The sequence below is a fragment of the Episyrphus balteatus genome, chromosome 4 (assembly GCF_945859705.1).
Source record: "Episyrphus balteatus chromosome 4, idEpiBalt1.1, whole genome shotgun sequence".
Taxonomy (NCBI): Eukaryota; Metazoa; Arthropoda; class Insecta; order Diptera; family Syrphidae; genus Episyrphus; species Episyrphus balteatus.
This window is the reverse complement of record NC_079137.1, coordinates 80205507-80212506: the sequence shown is the minus strand read 5'-3', so window position 1 is coordinate 80212506 and position 7000 is coordinate 80205507. Positions and strand designations below refer to the sequence as shown.

At 31.6% G+C, this 7000-nt stretch overlaps 1 long non-coding RNA gene across 1 annotated transcript; it reads right to left on the bottom strand.

Annotated features, from left to right (window-relative positions):
- Positions 1-2983: 2983 nt before the first annotated feature.
- Positions 2984-4349, bottom strand: LOC129918931 (uncharacterized). The gene is made up of 3 exons (XR_008773024.1): positions 3978-4349; positions 3815-3921; positions 2984-3622 (listed from the first exon to the last, which is right to left on the bottom strand). It is a non-coding gene; the product is annotated as an uncharacterized LOC129918931 (long non-coding RNA).
- Between the last annotated feature and the right edge of the window lie 2651 nt (positions 4350-7000).

Here is a 7000-nt window from a genome sequence, read left to right as displayed (position 1 = left end):
GGTCAAAAATATAACCCCCGTTTTGAGCATTTCCACAATTAAAAAAAATCATGTGTGCAATTCACACGTGGTTGAAGTGAAACCTTAAAAATCATTTTAAAAAAATCGAAAAAATATAACTGTTTTTTATTCCATCACTTTTTTTTATATGACAACCTGCAATAAATTTTATACCATGTTTCAGCTCAAAATATTTATATTGAACATGTCTATACAACATCTACAAAAAGTGCTAGAATTTTTTTAACCTAATTAGTTTTCATAAAAAAAGCAAAACAATTAATCTCTTTTCTCTTCTAACGCCATTAAATCTATTTTTTAAAAGACAGCCTAAAATATATTTTATATCATTATTATTTCACCTCTTATATGACACTTCAATCATATTTCTACCATGCCTACAAGAAAAGTAAGAATTTTTTAAAGCCAACCATGTCGAAATTTCAAACTGAGCTTACGGTACTTCCTCTACTGCTAGCTGGTCATCGGCAACAAATCACAGGTGTTTTGAGGTATTTTTCAAGTTTTTCAATTAAAGATTATATAACTTGTAGAGCACGTACCGTTATGTGTGATATATTAAATGAAAGGTAATATTATCAGCATGCGTATTATTAAAGTTAAATAAATTTGTTATGTGCTCTAGATCAAAAGATATAACGTGTTTAGAAAAAGAACATCTTCTTACCGTTATCTCAGAATTTTGAATATGAAATTAATTGAAATTTTGCACAATCATAATTTATTTAATTGCCTATCTACTGTATAAATTTCATTTATCTACATATCTATTAAAACAAAAAAGTTATGATCAATTGATTTTTCGTGTCGCTTTTTCGTTTCATCTTGTTTCAAATCACTACGATACTAAAGAAGTTTCCACTTCAAAAATGTCGGTTGCATGAGAATGGTATGGTTAAACGATATTTTCACATCTAATTTTGGTCAAATATAGAACTTTTGGATAAACTGAAATATCAAAAACTTTGATTGTAAAATAGAAACGTTTGAAATAATTTCCGAATATATTCATCTTTGGTGAACCTCGAGCACAACAAAATTAACTCCCCACTTTAGTTATAAAGAGATTAAACAAAAACAAAACGTAACGTATATAGACCAGTGCCAATAATTTTTGAAAATAAAAAAATTATTAGCAGCATATGGGTGGTGGGAAAATTTAGGATAAATGGTATATGAAAGGGGAAAAAAATTAGGGGAAAGGGGGTGGGTGGCCGAAAAAGTGGGGTGGGTGTCAAAAATCATGGTTTTTTACGATTTCTGTCAAAACTAGACGTCCCATCGAAAAAAGTCAAATGCAAAAGTTATAGGTAGTATAAATGTCTACAACTTTTACTCAAACAATTTTTTTCTATAACCTCAAAAATATTGAAAAAAATGCAAAAATACGATTTTTTTATTTTTTATTTTTATATTTTACAAAAATATTTGGATTTTAACAAAACTTGGTTAAAAATTACTTTGTTATGTTTTCTATCTATTAAAAATGTTTTTTGAGCAAAAAGTTAATTTTTGGATTTTTGACGAATTTAATTTGAAAAAATAGCCTATTTTTCAATCAAAAAAGTTACCGAAAAAGTTTTTGATTTTTGAAAAGTTTGGAATGCAATTATTTAGCTTAAAACCGTTTTTTAAAGATTGTGTGGAAAAACTATACTTTTGTTTTAGAAAATATTGAGAAAAATTGAAAAAAACAAAAAAACGATTTTTAAAATTGATTTTTCCGTAAATGACAGTAATATTGGCGAGAAATAATTTTCCATAGAAACCAAATTATACTTTTCTAATGGACATTGACCTTTTCAATTTGAATCAATCACTAGAATAGCTCTAACGTGCAAATTTTTTGAGATATTGAATTTTGAACGTCCAAAACACTATTTTTCTGATTTTTGGCATGGTAATATGTCAAAAACGTGATGTGATAGAATTTTTCTGACTTCAGATTCGAGCTCAACGCACAAAAAACCATTAGAAAAATATACTTTGATTTCTATAAAAAAAACTTTTTGACTAGTGAAATCGAACATTGCAGAAAAAAATTTTTCTAATGGTTTTTTGTGCGTTGAGCTCGAATCTGAAGTCAGAAAAATTCTATCACATCACGTTTTTGACATAGACTCTATCAACTTAACTATTAACTTTTAAAACCAATTTTGAAATTTTGGTCCCAAAAAAATTAAGAACGGGTACATAACGATTTGAATGAAGTTTTGAACACAAATAATTTAGTCATTTATGTGTACTACCTATGTACTTCTTAGTTTTCATAATTTCTATAGCAACATCCTCTCATTCCAATTTCATTCTACCCAAAAAATTCTTTTCGAAATTTAAGTTCATATACCTAAGTCTTTACAAATTATGCTGTTATTCATTTATCTAGGATGGAAAACTTCCTGAGCTATGCACTTCATTTCCTAACTGGGGATCAAATAAAGCTCACTCGCACACACAAAATATGATTAAAACCGCACACAGCATGCGGCATGGCGCCCAAAATGAAGCCTCCTTTAGATCTACATTAGGCAACTACTCAGTTCCTCAATTTTCATACGTAAATATGTTTGTAGTCCTTTTTCCTCTTCCTAGTTTTCCTAAAATGTGAACTGAAATATATTTCTTGTCTTTATTTAGAAGAGGTTTTTTGTTTTGGCACAAACTCTCTCTCCAGGTGGCCAAGGACCTTTTCTCTGACGTGTGTATTCAGTTCATATACATACGCGCGACTATCAACACATATTTGGCACACCAGACCACTTAAAATCCTAAATGAAAAGAGAAAAAGAGTCCTTTTTCTTGCATTCCAAAATATAAAAACGGAAGAAAGGAATCCTCCAGCTCTCTACGGAATACCTTTTACATAAATAATAATTACACCAAATTCTTTTGGTAGCACACAGACAAGCCAACTTTGGGTACCGCTCTTTCTAAATCCTTGCAAATACATTAGAACACAAAATTCACTCAAGCGTAAGTGTGTGTATATATTTGACTATACTCTTATTCGCAGCATACCGAAAAGGATTCCTTTTTCACTTGCTTGGTTTCGGGGGCAAGTGTTTTTGGCGCAGCACAAAAAATGAGGTAGCAGAAGCAGCAGCAGCATATCAACATCAGAGAAAAGCAGAAGGCTTTCTTCTATAATCCTCTCTAGAGCAAGATGTTGTTGGCTCCTTCAAACCGAATCAAGCCACATATGTGCCACTTCAGGTGGTATTCTCGCACAAAGTAAAGAATATAATGAAAGCTCAAGATGTTGATGATAATTATGATGATGATGATGATGATGACGTCGGTTCATGAATCCTGCCTCCTAATTAAAACGAATGAAAATTCTCCGTGTGCAAAGTGGGATGGTCCCACTCTTTTTCTCTTTGCTTTTGCTGCTTCTATTTCCAACTCAACACCGCATAGCTATTAAGTTTTCAACTGTTTTATAGTTTTAAGTTTGTACTTTATACAATTTTGTTTTTTTTTTTTCTTTTTGCTTGTTTTTATTTGAGAATAAAATCCTTTTTTGTCCTTGTACACTTGAATTAATTACTTTTGACGCCGCTGTCGTTCTTATGTCGCGTTGGCTGCTGCTGGCTGCTTCACCCTGCGGCAGCAATGAGGAAGAGAAAATAAAATGAACTTTACAGAGAAAATAAAATAGAAATAAAAATAAAACAAAAAACTTTTCAATTCTCACATTCAAATGGGATTCGTGTATCCGATTTAGGAATTAACCTTTGACAAAAGTTTTTTTTCATTTTATTTTATTTTTTTTTTTTAAGAAAATAATGAACACCTCTTCCTTGTAGTCGTCCTTGCACTCATGACGATAAAACTGCTTCTTTTGACGATGACTATATACGATGATGGTGGTGTCCTTGAGATTAGGAGGTATTCGTGCGGCTAACAACACGGATTCATTTAAAAAGTTGGAAATAATTGTTCGAGAACATAAATACCTAGCTCCGTTAGTTGTTTGGTCCGTCTGAAGGAGCTCTCCCAACCGGATATGGGTTAAAAGCATTTCAGTTCAAAAAGGGCTTTGCATGAGTTGTTTCAAAGTTTTGTTTTACTTCTTTTTTTATTAATTTTTATTTTTTTTTACTTTGTTGACTGGTAATTTTTTTTTTTTTTGAGAAAATTCTTTCATTTCAATTTCAGAACAACTCGAGAACTTCAAATTAATTTTCTCGACTCTCAAAAGCTAAATATGGTTTCTTTTTCGTTTTAAAACAAAAGAAGGGTCCTTAAGAGTAGGTAATTTGAAATTTATTATGTTTTCTTCATAAAATTTGAAATTGAGTTTTCTTTTATTTTCACAGAAAATTGTTTAGTTTTGACTTTTTATTTTTCTTCGGAATTATGTAAGTTTTAGCTTTAACTAAATAGAAAAATTAATCAACTTATTTGTAAATTCGTACTTCAAGGTTTTACTTAACTTGTCACTTCAAAATTTTTAGAAAAGGCTTTTTGAGTAGTTAATTTATGTAAAAGTTCAAATAAAATGTCTTTGATGCTTAGCAACACTCGATTTCCGATCTTAACATTCACAAAACCATTCATGGTTTTCACCTTTTATTATTTCAATGTCTTGGGGATAATATAATAACATCAATTTTTTTAGTTTATAAATTTTGTTCTAGAGGGCGCTATATTCAATTACCAGCGAAATAGCAACATGCTTTCAGAAATACCTCAATGGTCAAATAATGGTAAGTAGTTTAGAAGTTATGATGGAGCAGGTGAGCATACCTCTCAAACACATAACCCTCGCTTTGACTTTACTATGTACATAGAAGTCTGCAATATTTTGATTATTAGCATCTGGTCGACATTAAAACCCTTCTTGGTAGACAGAATACCACATAATACCTTATGGATTAACTAGGTGTGAACTATATAAATAGAAATTAAAATCGTATGCATTTTTGCATTTGGAGTGTTAATTTATTAAAACTATTGCATATTTAATGTTTGATATACATTCATTGTTAATGGCAAAGGCAAGTAATGCTGATGAAAAAAAAAATATAAAAATATAGAACGCTTCTTCGCAAGCTTATTAAGGTAAAACTATCATGCGAAAAATTCTATAACTGAATAAATGGACCTGAAAGATAATTGGGAGAGTTCGCAGATCGATATCAGGAGTTCTGCTGAGGAAATCATAGGATTTACAGAACCACTATTAAAAAAAAAAAATTCTTGAAAAAAAATAGAAAAAATCTATTTTTTTTTTTTTTTTTGTTCCATCACCATTAAATCCATTTTTGTATCAACAAGCTTTAATAAATTTTATATAATCTGAAAGCTGATTGTTTCAGCTCAAAGTATTTATATCGACCATGTCTATTTAACATATACAAAAAGAACTAGAATTTTTTGCACCCAATCAGTTTTCATAAAAAAAAATCAATCTTTTTTCTCTTCTCCATCTCCATTAAATCCATTTTTTAAATGACAACCTAAAATAAATTTTATATCATCCGAAAGCTTATTATTCCACCTTTTATATGAAGCATAAATCATATTTCTACCATGCCTACAAGAAAAGTAAGAATTTTTTAAAGCCAACCATGTCGAAATTTTAAAACTGAGATTACGGTACTTTCTACACTGGTGGCTGGTCATCGGCAAAAAAAGTCCACAGTTGTTTTGAGGTATTTTTCAATTTTTCTATGTGCTCTAGATCAAACGATATAATGTGTTTAGAAAAAAGAACATCTTTTCATCGTTATCTCAGAATTTAGAATATGAAATTATTTGAAATTTTACACAATTATACTTTATTCTATTACCTTTCTACAATATGAATTTCATTCATCTATCTATTAAAACAAAAAAGTTATAATCAATTGATTTTTCCTGTCGCTTTTGTTGTTTCATCACAACGATACTAAAGAAGTTTTCACTTCAAAAATGCAGCTACAAAGTTTGAAAGATTCTCTTCTAGCCGAAAACTAATTCACAAAAACATTACAACCTCATCATATCACACCACATATGCAAAAAAAGATTCGGTTAACTGCCGTAAAATTTTATCGACGATTAAATATTTTCGAAATATCAATTTTATTTTATGACCTTATCCGTTCAGTTGTGATATATACTTTATCGTCTCTCACTTTACAAGAGTTAGGTACCGCAGCCGATGAGAAAAAAAAAAGTCGTTAAACCCAACTCCATAAATATTTCTCGCACATAAAATAGATAACTGCCAAATTGTTCTGCCAGAAAGAGCATATTCTTATCAGGTTCGAAACACCTCGTTCTACTTTATTTTTACAAAAAGAACTTATATGCTGAAACCCCCCCGTCCCCTTCTTCTTCCCTCTGCCTCTTTTTATATATATATTTTTTTTTAAACAGCACACAAGTTTATCTGCGTTCACACAAATTCGATTACAAGCAGCCACGCCATCCACCTTGCTGCCATAAATCATTCTTCGATGCCCTCAAAAACTAATAGAGTTCGCACTTGCACCTTGGTTATAGTACCAACCAGTTAAAACACCATACTTCTCCACCGCCACCGTGTCGTCGAATGGCATCAGCATCACCATCATCATCTACTTGCACGATTCCAAGACTTGCGACTGCAACTCGACTATAATAACTCTCCTTTAGCGATCTAGTGTACCTAACCTTTTGCAACCTCACAAGTCTCAAGAGTGCTCGCGATTGCATGCAGCACTGCCATTACCGTGCCAGCGTCGGTCGAGTCGTGGGTCGCGCAGTGGCGCTCATAAATGCGTCTTGGCTTCTCCCGTCACCATCGCCATCGTGTCGTCGCAAAGTCCATTAAAGTTTTATTTATTCACTAGAGATATGAATTGGTGTGTTGCGGCGGTACTCCTTCACACTCCTCCAGTTCCCAAAGAAAAGGTGTTCCCAGACCCCAGCTTACAGAGACCAGAAAAAGACTTATTCCATGGAGCAGGTGTTCGAAGATTACACTTAACTTTTTCTAGTTTCTTTTGTT